The 14,802-nt window shown below is 48.4% G+C and overlaps 1 long non-coding RNA gene across 1 annotated transcript in view; it reads left to right on the top strand.

Annotated features, from left to right (window-relative positions):
- LOC109439324 (uncharacterized) overlaps nt 1–5,525 on the top strand; it is a 139,199-nt gene extending 133,674 nt beyond the window's left edge. The window contains exons 2-5 of the long non-coding RNA XR_012493109.2: nt 2,220–2,427; nt 4,189–4,270; nt 4,983–5,120; nt 5,339–5,525. This is a non-coding gene — a long non-coding RNA (uncharacterized LOC109439324). The remainder of the gene's footprint in view (nt 1–2,219; nt 2,428–4,188; nt 4,271–4,982; nt 5,121–5,338) is intronic.
- Nucleotides 5,526–14,802: the final 9,277 nt, after the last annotated feature.

Below are 14,802 nucleotides of genomic sequence, written 5' to 3'. Positions count from 1 at the left end.
TAAAGGATCCCACCCCCGACCTCTAGAGGGAGACCAAACCCTGGTGGAAGAGCAGCTCTCAGGGCTGATGCTGTAGTGCCCTCAGCTGGCCAGCAGCCTGTGAGGGTTTCCAATGTCACCTTTTTATCTGAAGGCCCGGCCCCAGCCCACCCCTTCCCACAGGCCTGCAAGCAGGGTCCTGGCCAGGCCTGGTAACCTCCAGGCCCTGTGTGGCATCAGCACAGGTGGGGCAGGGTACCCGGCAAGCAGAGCATTTGCCCACAAAGAAGCCTCGGATTGAGCTCCTGGAGGATGCCCATTTTTCTGTGCCCAGGAAGGAGCCCAATAAGGGAAGGCCTTCCCGCAGGCAACAGGGACTGTCCCCAGTCTGTGCCTTTGCAGGTGTTGTCTCCTTTGCCACATGCAGTGATCTTTGTGCAGCCCGAGCCCAGGTGGGCACTGACCTCCCCCTCCCCTTCATTCTCATGGGGGATGCTCTCTGTAACGTAGGGTATTTTAGAACTTTTAAAGCACTAACATTATTTTCTCAGGATTGTTTACTTAGTCTCTTCGGAGAGGTTAGCAGTCAAATTTGTTATTTTTGTTTTTTATGATTTTATTGGGGAAGGGGAACAGGACTTCATTGAGGAACAGTGTGTACTTCCAGGCCTTTTTTTTTTTCCCCAAGTCAAGTTTTTGTCCTTTCAGTCTTAGTTGTGGAGGGCGCAGCTCAGATCCACATCCAGCTGCCGTTTACTAGTTGCAGGGGGCACAGCCCACCATCCCTTGCAGGAGTCGAACTGGCAACGTTGTGGTTGAGAGGACGCGCTCCAACCAACTGAGCCATCCGGGATCTCAGCGGCAACTCAGCTCAAGGTGCCATGTTCAATCTTAGTTGCAGGGGGCGCTTAGTTGCGGGACATGAGGAATTGAACTGGCAATCTTGTGGTTGAGAGCCCGTGTTCCAACCAAATGAGCCATCCGGGAGGCAGCTCAGCTCAAGGTGCCCTGTTCAATCTTAGCTGTAGGGGGTAGAGCTCACCATCCCTTGCGGGACTCGAGTAGTTGAACCAGCAACCTTGTGGTTGAGAGCCCTCTGGCCCATGTGGCCCATGTGGGAATCGAACCGGCAGCATTTGGAGTTAGGCGCATAGAGCTCTAACCGCCTGAGCCACCGGGCCGGCCCAGCAGTCGAGTTTTTATTTCAGATGAATTATGACTGCCAGGCTTGGCACTTTTTATTTTAAATACTGGGGGGGGGGGGGGGGACTGCTGAAAAGTGAAAGATCAATCACTTAAAAATTATAAAATATGAAGTGGCGATGCCACAACCGGCTGGACCCCTCAGGCCTGCACAGCAGAGCCTCCGCCCACTCCCCCCGGGGCTTCTGTGGGAGCCGCTCGCTGGAGGGGCCACAGAGCACTGTGTGGGCTAAAGGTCCAACAGAGACATTCATGCAAGCAGAGTGTTGACACAACTTTGTAATACAAAAAAAGTGGAAAAAACCTAAATCCCTATCTATAGGGATATTAGTTAAATTAACTGTAGACTAACCATGCATTAAAAGAGGAACTCTGTACTCTTGTGGTTCTCAAGGCACGAGTCAGGCAGGCTACACTCTCAGCAAAGGAAGGAAGGGAGGTAGGTAGGTAGGTAGGGATACAGAGACGGTGGATGGTGGATGGTGGCAAATGCGTAGTTGGCAGATGGTGAGGCTGAGTGGCATTTTGCATGTGTCAGGGACCCTAGTCCCTCCTGACCCTCCCCTGCCAGATCTGTCTCCAGGAAGCTCAGGTCCCCTCCTGCTGGCCTTCCCCAGGCTGCCCCGTGGTCACTGCCCTCCCAGGCCTAAGTGTCATCTCCAGGAAGTCTCCCAGCACTGAAGGCTCCCAGTTGTGAGCTCCCAGGGGAAGGGTCTTCTGCCAAAAATGTTGGCTCCAGGGATTATGAGTATGGGGTGGGGGCTGGGGACTGTGGGGGGGGGGACTGGACACAGGCTGGACCTGAAGGTGTATTTACACAAGGAACTCAGGGTCCTCTTCAAATGGCTCAGAATTGTAGAGTCTTTGTCCCCACTCCCTGCTGCCCCCTGGCACTGCCCCTACCGTCTGGGGCTTCACCTACATTCCTTCTAGACCCGCCACCTGGAAGCCTACCCAGGTGCTGGTTCTCTGTCTCCCTCACCCTGCTGTCCTTAATTGTTTCATAAAAAGTTATATTTTAACTGGTTGTCCTTCAGAGCAAGTGAAAGAGAAAACAAATAAACCAAACCACAGTAACGTCAGGAAAATGTCACATGATTTCAGTGAAACCACTGCTAGTCTAAGAAGCCATATTGGGTATACAGTGGGGAGCAGCAAGAGAAACTCTCCAGTCTATTTTCTAGTCTGGCTCAGTCAGTCAGTGTCTGAAGGAGCTCAAGCAGAGAACTTGGTCTGTTCCCCAAGGTGAGAGTCGGGTGACTGGCAGGGAGACAAGGGCGGTGGGAGGAAGAGGCGGGGGTGGAGAGCTGCTCCACCAAAATGTGGGGTTCCAACAGGAGGTTCATTATCTGCAATGGCGCAGCTGGCTTAGCCTCAGAGAATAGGGTCCTCAGCCAAGGGAGGCCTAGAAGAAATAGGGAAATGATTTGCATACAGAAATCAGATATTCCTTCTAGAAGGGGCATGTGGGGACAGAGCCCCAGAGAGCAGTTTCCGGGCTCAAGGCCTCACGTGGAAAGGTGCTGGTTCAGGTAGTAAATGGCCATCAGTGTGATTGGATGGCCATCAGCTATGGCTAGTTGGCCGTCAGCTGTAACCAGTGAGCCATTGGCCACTAATATAACTGTCGTGGCTACGCTAGCAGAAAATGGGGGCTAGCAAGAAGATGGTGGCTGAGCCTGCAAGCGGTGCAGCGAGGGTTGCGAACAGTGTGGCTCCTGCTTCTTGTTTCTCCAACCCAGCCGCCAGCGAGAGTATAGTGGTATGACTCCCCTACCTATGGCTCCGTGGGTGTTTCCTTTTGGGCCTAGCCACATCCCGCGTTCTTATGCGGGGAGCGGGAGCAGAGACCCCACATGACACCCTGCACGACAGGGCAAGGAACAAAGGGTGAGGCCCATGGTCAGCTGGGACATCTGGCCTTGGAATGTGTGCCTTTGAATTTGCTGACGGGTGGGGGGAGTTGGTCAGGGAGTGTCAGTGGGTTGAGGGCCCCAGCTGCTCCTTTCTCTGCACTGAGAAATCCCTGGGGTGGCCCAGCCCCCTACCCCACTGTCACTTGCCAAAGGACATTCCCTCTCAGGTTCTCCCCAGAGCAGGTTCTCACAGCAGGTCCTGCTGAGACAGAGTTGGAGGGGGTCGGGGGGTGGTATCAGGATTCTGAGCAACCAGACAAAATAGCCTGGTGGACAAGGAATTGGGGGCTGCTGGTGAGTATCCCATGTGACCAAGGGAGCAGAGGAGAGGGGCCCAAGGGCCATGCCTAGGGCTGCAAGGTGTGGGGAGCAGCGGGAGGGGGCTGAGGAGGATGGGGCAGAGGGGAAAGGGCTGGGCTTGTAGCCACAGGAGCTCCCTCAGAGGACAGTTTCCCCAGGTGGTTCTGGACACAGGAAGCCATGAGGGCTGACCCCTTGGGAAGTGGTCACTGTCCATAGGCCCTAAGGGACCCTGGGAGGAGTCCAGCCAGAGCGGTAGTCTGAAGGGGCGAGGACCAGAGCAGGACAGCACTGGCTGAGCAGGGTGAGGTGGGTCAGGCTGACCTCCCTCCTCTCAGCTCCTGCCAGCCATCTGCTGCCGCCTCCCCGCCAGGCCTGGCAGAGCAAGAATGAGGAAACGTGGAGAACAGCTTCTGTGAGGGTCCCTGGTGTTTTCAGGCCTGGGGGCAGTAAGGGGCCCTGTGGCAAGGGGCTAGGGAAGGTGGCCTCGGCAGGGCTGGGGATCCTGAAGTCAGTGGGCTCTCAGCCCAGTCCTGAGGGGAAGGTGAGCTCTTCCTCCAGACCTTCATAGGCAACTCTGAGCCTGAGGCAGAGTGGGGCCCTGGGACCTCTACAGCCTCCCGGGAGAATGGGCCCAGGCAGCCCTGCAGGCTCCAGGGCAATCAACACTCGGGTCTCTTGTCCAGGAGACCCCCTCCAGGCACGGTTCCCGTGCAATTGGGACCTGGCCTTGGCATTTGAGGAGGAATGGGTGTATGCGGAAAGGTGACTTGGGGTGTTCTCCCCACAGAGGGGAGTTCTGATACCTTGAGAAGATGATTGCTGAAACAGTGGCGTCCGGGCTTTTCTTCTCACTCTCTGTCGCTGCCATGGTGAGAGTCAAGATCAAATCCCCCACCCCACCCCACCCCCGTGGCAATCAGCCAGGCCTGGCCACGCCCAGCCACAGCTGCTGGGATGGAAACAGGACACTGGTGATGTCCCGCCATTGACAGGGTGCACCCAGGATGACCAAAGGCTTCAGAGGCCTCTGCGCTGAGCCCCCAGGACACCTGGGATGGGGCAGGAATTCCCTGGGGACTCACGGGACCCCCCCCCCCCCCCCCGATCCCCAGCCTTCATTCCCTACTGAGGGTCCAAGGCCTGGCCAGAGCCATGCCGGGAGAATCAGCAGGACCCCATCTCCCAGAGCCTGGAGGCCCCTCTGCAGCGTGCCCGGCTCACCAGCCAGTCTTGCTCCAGGTGTTTCCATATGTCTACCTGCTTTCTCCTGCCAGCCGAGGGGGTGGAGGGTGCCCATGACCTGTGAGGAGGCAAGGCCCAAAGGAGTCATGGGAACACCCGGGGGCCACCAGCTGCTCACTGCAGAGGGTAGAGCAGGGCCAGCATCTGCCTTGGAGCCCATTCTTCCCACTGAGCTCTGTGGGACTGGGCCATCTCGAGTGTCCCTGTATTTTCTCTGGTTTCTGCTTCCATCCCCCATCAGCCTGGGACCCTGAGCCCCACAGTCCCTTCATTCTCTCCATCCTGTGGGGTCAGCCTGGGGTCACTGAGGTCACCCTGGCCCATTTTTCCTCCATATAGAAAGCGCCTACCGTGTCTCTGCAAGTAGCAGCCACCGGGGCAGCAGTGTGGCCCAGTGTTATCCTGGGCTGCGTTGCTATCATAGCTGTAGCCTTCCTCATCGGTGTCATCGTCGGTGTCATCGTCCTCAACAATAAGGTCAGAGCATGGCTTGGATGGTGGGGGTAGGGAGTGCGCATGAGTAGAAGGAGGCCTGGGAACGGCTTGGGGGAGGTGCAGGTCAGGTTGGAAAGTCAGTGGGGACCTCCATTAGCCTGAAGGCCTGGCAGCCCCTCCCCACTGGCCACCCTACCCTCCTCCTGTCATCGTCATGTCAGCTCTGGACACTGCATGACCCCGCCCCCCTTCTCTTGCAGATGAAAAATAAACAGGAATAATAATACAATGTGTTCAGAGGAATCCTCTGCAGTCCTCCCCTCACCATGGACATGGGAGGCCCCACCTTCCTGGGGAACGTTGGGAAGCAACGTGGTATACACGGTTTATATTTTGGGCGAGAATGAAGGCAACTATTGGGCAAAATAAAAACTAATTGAACCTGAAGCTAATGAAAAAACTTAATTGAATACACATTTCTTTATTGAGTGCATACTGTGTGCCAGACTCTTCCAGAACCGAGCCCTGAATCCCAGGATTCTGGGTCCTTTGAGAACCAGCGCCTCCAGTCCTGGGGCCTTCCCACCACCCCCATCCCCCACCCACTCCCCACCCCCCACCCTCCCACCCCCGCCAACCCTGGCCCTTCCCAGGGTTGCCTGGTCTGGTCCGTCTATCTCTCAGATCTAGAGCAGCTCTTCTGGGGCCTCCTCAGGGCCTGAAGTGGGAAAATCAACTCTCTTTCTCATCTACAACACTCACAGCCACACACCAACACTTCTGACACCAGATGTGTGGGATTTTCCACACCAAGCAATTTTCCATTTCTCTGTCGACATCAGCCAGGTTTGCTCTGATTTAGCTCAATTCTGACACTAACAGGAGTTATCAGACACCCCAGAGATTAAGGGCTCGGTCCCACAAAACTGGCCCCACCTCAGATGCCAATTTCAGGTGGTGGGTCCCTGGTTACCCACAAACTTTTATCCTACTTGGGTACAGATGAGGGATTTCCACAACCCCTCCTTGGGTTCAGTAATTGCTAGAAAGGCTCACAGAACCCAGGAAAATAGTTCATTTACTAGATCACCCATTTATTATAAAGGCTACAGCTCAGGAACCACCAGATAGAAGAGATGCCCAGGGCAAGGTGTGGAGGGAGGGGCAAGGAGTTTTCATGTCCTCTCCAGGTGCTACCCTTTCCTCATGTGTCACCAATCTGGATGCTCTCCGAGTCCCACAGTTCGATTTTGATGGAGGCTTCGTTCCATAGGCTCCATTAATCATTAACTCCATTTCCAGCCCCTCTCCCCTCCCCAGAGGATGAGTCTCTAAGTTCCATGTTTAATCAAGCTTTGGTCTTTCTGGTGACCAACTCCCATCCAGGAGCCAACCCAGCATCACCACATTAGAACAAAAGACACTCCTGTCACCCAAGAAATTTCGAGGGATTTAAGAGCCCTATGTCAGGGTCTGGGGCCAAAGATCAAATATTAGAAAAAAAGATATTCCTAGCACCCCTATCACTGAGGAAATTGCAGGGGTTTTAGGGCTGTGTCAGGAACCACAGGCAGAGACCAAATACATATTTCTTATTGTGTCACAAGGCCTCATACCTCTGCGCCGCCTAAGCCTGGAAAACCAGTCGCTAATATATTCACTAGATGGGGTCCCTGAGGTTTCCCCCTTCCTGGTGCCCTTGACCTAAAAGGAGGCCAGTGGGACCTCCAGCATGGTCAATGCTCCTGTCACCTTCACATGGTGATCTCTTTTCCAGTTGTCACAGCTTCTGTCATTTTCAGTTCATAAGACAGTCCAATGACACCCACACGCACACCGGCCTCGGAGAAAACCCAATCCTCCAGACGCAGCGAATCTAGCAGTCTCTAGTTCTCTGCACTTGCCATGGGGTGACCTCCAGCCCCGGGTCAGCGGTGCTCCCACTATCTATCCCCTCTGCCCAGACGGGCTATGGCAAGGGGGTCAGCCACGTCACCTGCATCCGGAGTAGTGGGAAAATTTAAGGTAGAATAAAGGGCTGGCGTGGGCCTGCCCTAAGCGGAGGCAGTGAGCCTAGGGAAGCTGGGACGTCTGACGTGGAGCAGGCGAGCGCTCTCTGGATGGGCTTGAGGAGCACATCGGGATTTCTCTGTTGGTCCTGAGTTGGAAGCAGGGGCAAGAAATAGAGAAGCCATGGTCAATGGCAGAGTCCTGCCCAACGGGGCCGATTGCTGCAGAGACCGTAGTCTGGCTTCCTGGGACAGTGGTTGCAAGAACTGCAGTCAGAGTTCTCTTGTCATATGGTCTGGCCACTTTCTCTTACCATATTCCCACCCATCCCATTCTTAAGAACGAACTCAGCGTCTAGATGTCTGGAGTCCCTTCCCCCTGGCCTGCTGCTGTCCTTTCAGTGCTCAAGTCACGCCTGAGCACATAGCAGGGGTTCATAGGGACTAGTGGGGTACATGGGGTCCAACATGCTGGACACAGGGCTGCCAAGTCACCTCCGGGCTCTGGCCCCAACAGCTGTGCTGTTTTCTAGAACACTCAACTCTCCCAGCAGCATTCACCTGTAAGCCTGAAAAAGAAGAATTGTACTTAAAGTCCCAGGTGAAAATATAAAAACTGCCTCAGGTTGTGCCAGGGTCAGCCAAGCAAAGGTACATGTGGTGGAGTCTGCAGCCAAAAGGGGACCCAGGCCCCTGTGGTGAGTAAGGGGAAAAACAGGAGATGGAGGCAGAGGCTGGGCTGAGGGTGGGATGAGACCCAGGCCTGAGAGGACAAAGTCAGGTGTGCCTGGAGGACAGAGACCGAGTATCCAGCTGCCTCTATGGCGTGTGCCCCCTTGAACTTCTCTTTCCATTATTGTTTTCCAATGATTCTGTTTCACAGCTGACATCCCTCTGGGGCTCAGAAGAAGCTGAGGGGCCTGTGCTGCTAAAGCAAAGACTGACCCTGGGCCTGGGGCACATCGCTCCAAGGTGGGCACACTGCCTAGATGCCTGTGAGGGTGGCCAACCTGCTCTGGTCCCCTACCTCTCATCGCCCACCCCACCACCTCTCAGGCACAGCCCTGCCACCTCCCCCAGTACCCTTCCTTGCTCCATTCCTCAGAGGTGAATCTACAATAAATTATCAGCCATGGCAGCACCAGGCCTGCTGGGTACCCCAAGGACCACAGAGGAATTTACATAAACATACTTATGGGATCACAGCCATAGCGGCGACACTTGGCCATCCACTGCCCAGGCTGGACCGAAACAAGTACCTGGCAGCGTAGGTGAGCATTACAGAGTCAGTTCAAATCCCAGTTCTGCAACCATGTGACCTTGGGCAAGTTACTTAACCTCTCTGGGCCTGTCTGTACAAGGAAAATCACAACACAGCTCCCTCATGGGCTATTGGGAAAATGTAATGAGGTCCTAGATCTGTCTTAGTATAGAACAGGCAGAGGGCAAGCACTGCCTGGCCCCTTCCCTGTCTTCCCACATGACTTGATCCCCCTACCCCAACACCATCCCACTATGGAGGCACCATCTCACTCTCCGGCGGTGCAAGGATTTGTGTTTGTTTTGTTCCCAAGGCAGGTGCTCCATAAATATTAGGAATAAGTTAATCAATGGATGAATGAATGAAATTAGATTAGCTACCTATTGCTGCCATAAATCAGCACACACTTAGTGACTTAAGAAAACATAAATTTATTATCTTGCAGTTCTGTGGCTAGGGGAAGGGAGGAATGGGAACAATTGCTTATTTGGTAGAGTTTCCTCATGGGGTGGTGAAAAAGTTTTGGAAACAGAGTGGTGATGGTTGAACAACATTGTGAATATAATTAGTGCCACTGAATCATACACTTAAATATGGTTGGAATGGCAAAAGGACTCTCCTTAATTTTGTGTGTGTAGGTCTTAGTAGAAGTGTAACAGACAGATGAAATCTCATTTTGCCAGAAGTGTCAATCCTGTAAACATATCACACTGTAAAGTGAAAGCACAATCTTTCTATCCCATCGCCCCCAATTACACTCCTCATTTCTGGTGGACTGGACCTTGTCCCTCCAGATGTTTTCAGTACAGATAGTCCAAATAGGTATATAAGTCCCCTGGGGCTGCCGTAACAAATCCCCACAACTGTGTGGCTTAAAACAACATTAAAACAACAGAATTGTATTCTCTCTCAATTCTGCAGTTCAGAAGTCTAAAATCAAGGTGTCTCTCCCCTAGAAGTCTCTAGGGGAGGATCCTTCCCTGTTTCTTCCAGCTTTTGGTGGTTCCTGGAATTTCTTAACTTATAGAGCATTCCAATCTTTGCCTCCATCATCACATGTCCACTTCTCTGTGTCTCTTTGTGTGTCTGCATCCCCATCTCCTCTCCCTTCCTCTTATAAAGATACCAGTCAAGAGATTTAGGGCCCCACCCTCAATCCATGATGATTTCATCTTGAAATCCTGAACGAATTACACCTGCGAAGACCCTATTTCTTCCCCTTGCCACTCGGGTTCAAGCCGTTGTTTCTCAGTCTAGGTGTGTAAGACCCAGCTTCCTGACCCATGCTGATATTATGAGCCTTTTGCTCCCCCCTGGCTGAGGCAGTCGGTCCCCGGTCGTCAGTGGGCGGCTCACAGTGGCTCACGGCAATTTCCATTGGCTGCGGTATTGTAACCCACGGCAGCCCACTGGCAGCCCAGCTCCAGGGAGAGCCGTTGTTCACAATCTTAGCTGTAGAGGGCACAGCTCACTAGCCCATGTGGGAATCGAACATGCGACCTCGCCATTAGGAGCAGGACACTCTAACTACCTGGGCCACCTGGCCATCCCCGAGACCCTATTTCCTAATAAGATCACATTCACAGCTACTGGGGTTAGGACTTAAATATATCTTCTTAGGGGACACAATTGTACATTTTTTTTACACACAAGGGAGATCATAGTATAAATGTATACATTTCTATGACAAAGTATACAAAAGACATTTTCTAATCACAAACTAGAATTTTTAAAACTTTGATTTTGAAATAATTCTAAATTTACAGAAATGTTGCCTAAAAAAATAGAGATTTTCCATAAATCTTTTACCCAACTTTCCCTAATGTTACTATCTTATATAACCATACTAATTAACCATAGAAATGAACATTGATACAATCCCATTAACTAAATTCCTAAATTCCTTACTCAGATTTCACCAGAGTTTTCACTAATGTCCTCCTCTGGTCCAGGATCTAACCCAAGATCTCAAATGCATTTATTTGTCATGTCTCCTTAGCCTCTGCCAATCAGTGACATCCAACTAGCATATTTTACAACCATGAGTAATTTAAAATGTATGTATGATCAAAATTTTCATTTGTCCTACTTTATTTTAAAAGCACGAACCAGGGAATTGAACAATGTGTGACCTCATCTGCCAGCTTGCACATTCAATTTCAAGCTATAAAGGGGAAAAAAAGAAGAAGATTAAAGAAGATTCTTTATCCCAGGATTGAAACTGAATACTTTGGGAATGAGAACCATCTCATGTGGATATCTATGCCTGAAGTTAAGGCACATTTGTAATCTGATTCGGACAACACACCAACTGGAGTGCACATTCTTTCTTCAGCCACGTAAAGGCCACAACTTTTCAACTTACATATACCATCTGATTGAAAAATAGGCACACAGTGGAGCCTGGATCCACACTGAATCCAATGAGATCAGAATAAATACGAAATATATCTCAGTGATCTTTACAAGTATTGTTTAAACAGTTAGTGATTTTGGTGTAAAAGAGGTTATGAAAATATGCCGAAAATGCATGTCTAGAATCAACGAACAAAAGATATTTTAGTGTCATTTTTTTGGTATTTAAAATGAAATTACGTAAAATAAATGAAAGTATGGATGTACAAACCACCTATGAGGGAGCAGTTATAAAACAACTGTCACTTTTTAATCCTTTATTTCTTCTTTTTTAATTGAGAGTTAATTCACATGCCATAAAATTCACCATTTTAGAGTGTACAATTCTCAATTCTGTGGCTCTTAGCATATTTACAAGGTTGTGCAACCATCACCATTATCTAATTCCAGACATTTTTATCACCCCTAACAGAAACCCGGCAGCCACCAATAGTCACGCCCTGTTTCCCCCCAAACTTCCTGATTTCTGGCAACCATTAACCTACTTTCTGTCTATGGATTTGACTAATCTGGACACTTCAAATAAATGTACTTATATAGAATGCGGCCTCTTGTGTCTGGCTTCTTTTGTTCAGCGTGTTTTCTGAACTCAGGTTCACTCGTGTTGTAGCGTGTATCTGTACTTCGTTCCTTATCATGGCTGAAAATATTGCATTGCAGGGACCAGCCACATTTGTTTATCACTTGATGGACATTTGAGTCACTTCATATTTGTTTCACTGTTATAAATAATTCAAAAGGCCTTGTGGCTAAGTCCCTGTCACCTCAGGAAAGGCCAAGCAGTGAAATGGAGATAAAACAACTAAATCAGAGGGATAAACAAGAGGTCTAATTATTCAGAAACGGGGCGGGGGGGGGGGGGGGGGCACCAATGGGGGCTGGGGCGAGGGCCAAGCAAACAAAACAAAGTTTCGTCCTTGCGCAAGCGACCTCTGTTTCTGGTGAAGGCAGAGAGCAGGTAGGTCATGGTCTCACTCCGATCGGCCTCCCGTGGAAACTTTGTGACAGATACTCCACTGATGCCTCTGGAGGCCTGGAAGGGGGCCCGCGGACTCAACGGAGGCCCAGGCGCGTCCCCCAAACCGGCGCGGTGAGAGTCCCCAAGAGTGCCATTCTGGCCCTGCACTGCGGACCCAAACGCCCACGCAGGCCATTTAAGGACCACACACCGGCTCTAAGGTGCCCTCTGCCGGGGTGTGGGTGGGCGAACCACCGGCAGATGGTTCACTAGTGGGAGGATGTGAGTGAGATCCTTACTCCACCCCAACTTCCAATATAAATTGCAATATTAATGGTGGGTCCCCACTTGATTTCCTTTCCCTGTTTCCCTTTCCCCCCCCATAACACTTACTTTTCACAAAATCAACTGTCTTGAAGTATAGTTGACATAGAATAAAATTTACCCTTTTGAAGTGTACATTTGGATGGGGTTTGCCATATGTAACCACTACCCCAATATTAGCTATGGGATACACACTCATAAATAAATTCCAGAACATGAGACAAGCAAATGGAAAAGGAGATAGTATCTAACCACTAGAAAAAAGTAAAGGCAAATGTTATGGGTTACATTGTGTTCCTGAAAATAAGATGAAGTGCCTGTGAATATGACCTTATTTGGACACAGGATCTTTGCAGATAATCAAGTTGAGATGAGGTCTTTAGGGTGGACGCTAATCCAATGTGACTGTCCTTATAAAAAGGGAAATTTGGACACAGACACACACCAGCAGGAGGAACGCCATGTGAAGATAAAAGCAGAGATCAAATGATGAATTTCTAAGCCAAGGAGAGAGGCGTAGGGCAGTCTCCCTCACAGCCCTCAGAGGGAACCAGCCCTGTGGACACCTTGGTTTCAGACTTCTAGCCTTTAGCACTGCAAAACAATACATTTCCGCTGTTTAAGCCCTCCTACTTGTGATATTTTGTTTGGCATCTCTGAAAAACTAATACAGAAAATATCAAATATTTATCCAAGTCAGTATGGGAAGAATTGGCTAAGATCATTTTTTTTTTTAAAGACGAAACTCGAACTGGAAAAGACCATTAGATTGAACGCTATATACACATATATCTATTTCCTTACCCCTCCACAAATGCAAATGCTATTTCCATTGTATGTGGAATGCTAGGATTAATTTGAGTTTGATAAAAAAAAAAAAAAAAAGATTTCTTAAGTTGGTAAGAAAAAGATCAACAACCCAATAGAAAAATGGATAGCACAGCAGTTCTCGAAGCGTAGCCCAGTGACCCCTGGGGGTTCCCAAATACCTTTCAAGAGGTCTGTAATTATTTTCATAGTAATGCTGAGAAAACAACAGTTTGCCAGTTTCACTGTGCTGACTTTGCACTGACGATACAAAAGCAATGGTGGCTCTTAGTATGAATTAAGGCAGTGACACCAAATTTACTAGTTGTCATTGCATTCTTCACCTCCACATGCTGGCAGGGGGAAAACAACTTTTTCACTTAAGAAAATCCTTGGTGAGCAGTAAAAATATATATATTAATTTTATAAAGTCTTTGTCCTGAGGCATACACATTTTTAATATTGTTAGTTTAAATGGGAGATGAGCAATGCACATAAAGCGCTTTCATTGCATGTCATTGTTTTCTCAAGAAAAGGATGTGTGCGATTATTTGAGTTGCAAGGTGAATTAGCTGCTTTTTCCATGGAACACTATTTTTACTTGAAAAAAATGACCAATAGGCATACTGTGGTTATTTAGACTTTGGTAATTGGCAAACATTTTCTTAAAAATGAACAAAGCATCTGTTACTTCAAGGAAAACAACTGGCAGGATTTGTTGCCAATGATAAAATTCTATCTAGCCCTCTAGCAAAAAGTAAAATTTTGGAAAACTTGTATTTGCCATCTTTAGCTTCACAGCTTCCCAATATTGTAAGACTTTTGTGATGAGATGGTGGTGATATTAATGAACATTATATTTTTATATTGTATAATAAAATGGTCAACATTTGCAAGATCTGCGTAAGTCAATGAGCCAATATTTTCTAAAAGACCAACACATGATGTTACAAAAGCATATGTGGGTAAAAGATCCTTTCAAAGTGTAAAATAGACCAATGGATTGTAATGTAATAGAATATAAAAATGGCACTGATGTCATTTCTGATGTCTCTTGCAACTAACCTTCAAGAAACGACCACTAAAAAAAAAAAAAGAAAGAAAGAAATGACAAAAAAAAAAAGAAAGAAACTACCACTAGTTGAGTGTTGGTGTAGTATCAAAGAATATCCACAATTACCTGTATAGGATATTAAAATACTTCTTCCTTTTCCAATTACTTATCTGTGTGAGGCTGGATTTTCTTCATAGAATTCCAAGAAAACAACATATTGCAATAAAGTGAAGAGGCAGTTATGAGAATCCAGCTGTCTTAAATCAGATATTGAAGAGATTTTCAAAAATGTGGAACACTGCCTCTCTGCTCATTTACTTTCCGGTTTGAGAATATAATTATGCAGTGAATTAATTATTGCTATTTTAAATTCTCAGCTTAAATTTCTAAAATGGTAAATATCGATAGATGTGGCCCCACATGACCAAAAGCTCTTTGAGCTGCTTAATAATTTAAAGAATGTAAAGTGGTTCTCAGGCCAAAAAGTTGGAGAACCTGCTGGACTGAGAAACATAAATGTTAAAATCCAAGACCCACATGATAATACTCTGAATTCTCACAATGACTCCAGGAGGTGGGGGCTATTATTATCTCAATTTGCCAGATAAAAAAAATTCAGGCACAGAGAAGGGAAATAATTGTTCAAATCACGCAGCTAGCAAATGCCAGAGCTGGGATTTGAACCCAGACACCTGACTCCTCCAGGCTTATGTATTTCCTTTGGCAACATGTTTAAAAAGCCTTTAAAATTTTCACATCCTTTGACCCCAAATAGGAATTTAAAGAAAGGGAATAATCAGAGATGTCAGAAACGTATATACAAAGATACCTATACCATAATAAAATTAGGAACAACCAGTAGTCAGTGGATGATTAATGGATAATGGCAAATAAAT

The sequence above is a fragment of the Rhinolophus sinicus genome, chromosome 10 (assembly GCF_057876585.1).
Source record: "Rhinolophus sinicus isolate RSI-liver-muscle chromosome 10, RSI-T2T, whole genome shotgun sequence".
Taxonomy (NCBI): Eukaryota; Metazoa; Chordata; class Mammalia; order Chiroptera; family Rhinolophidae; genus Rhinolophus; species Rhinolophus sinicus.
Note: the sequence above shows the minus strand (reverse complement) of the source record. Positions and strands in the feature narration are given on the sequence as shown.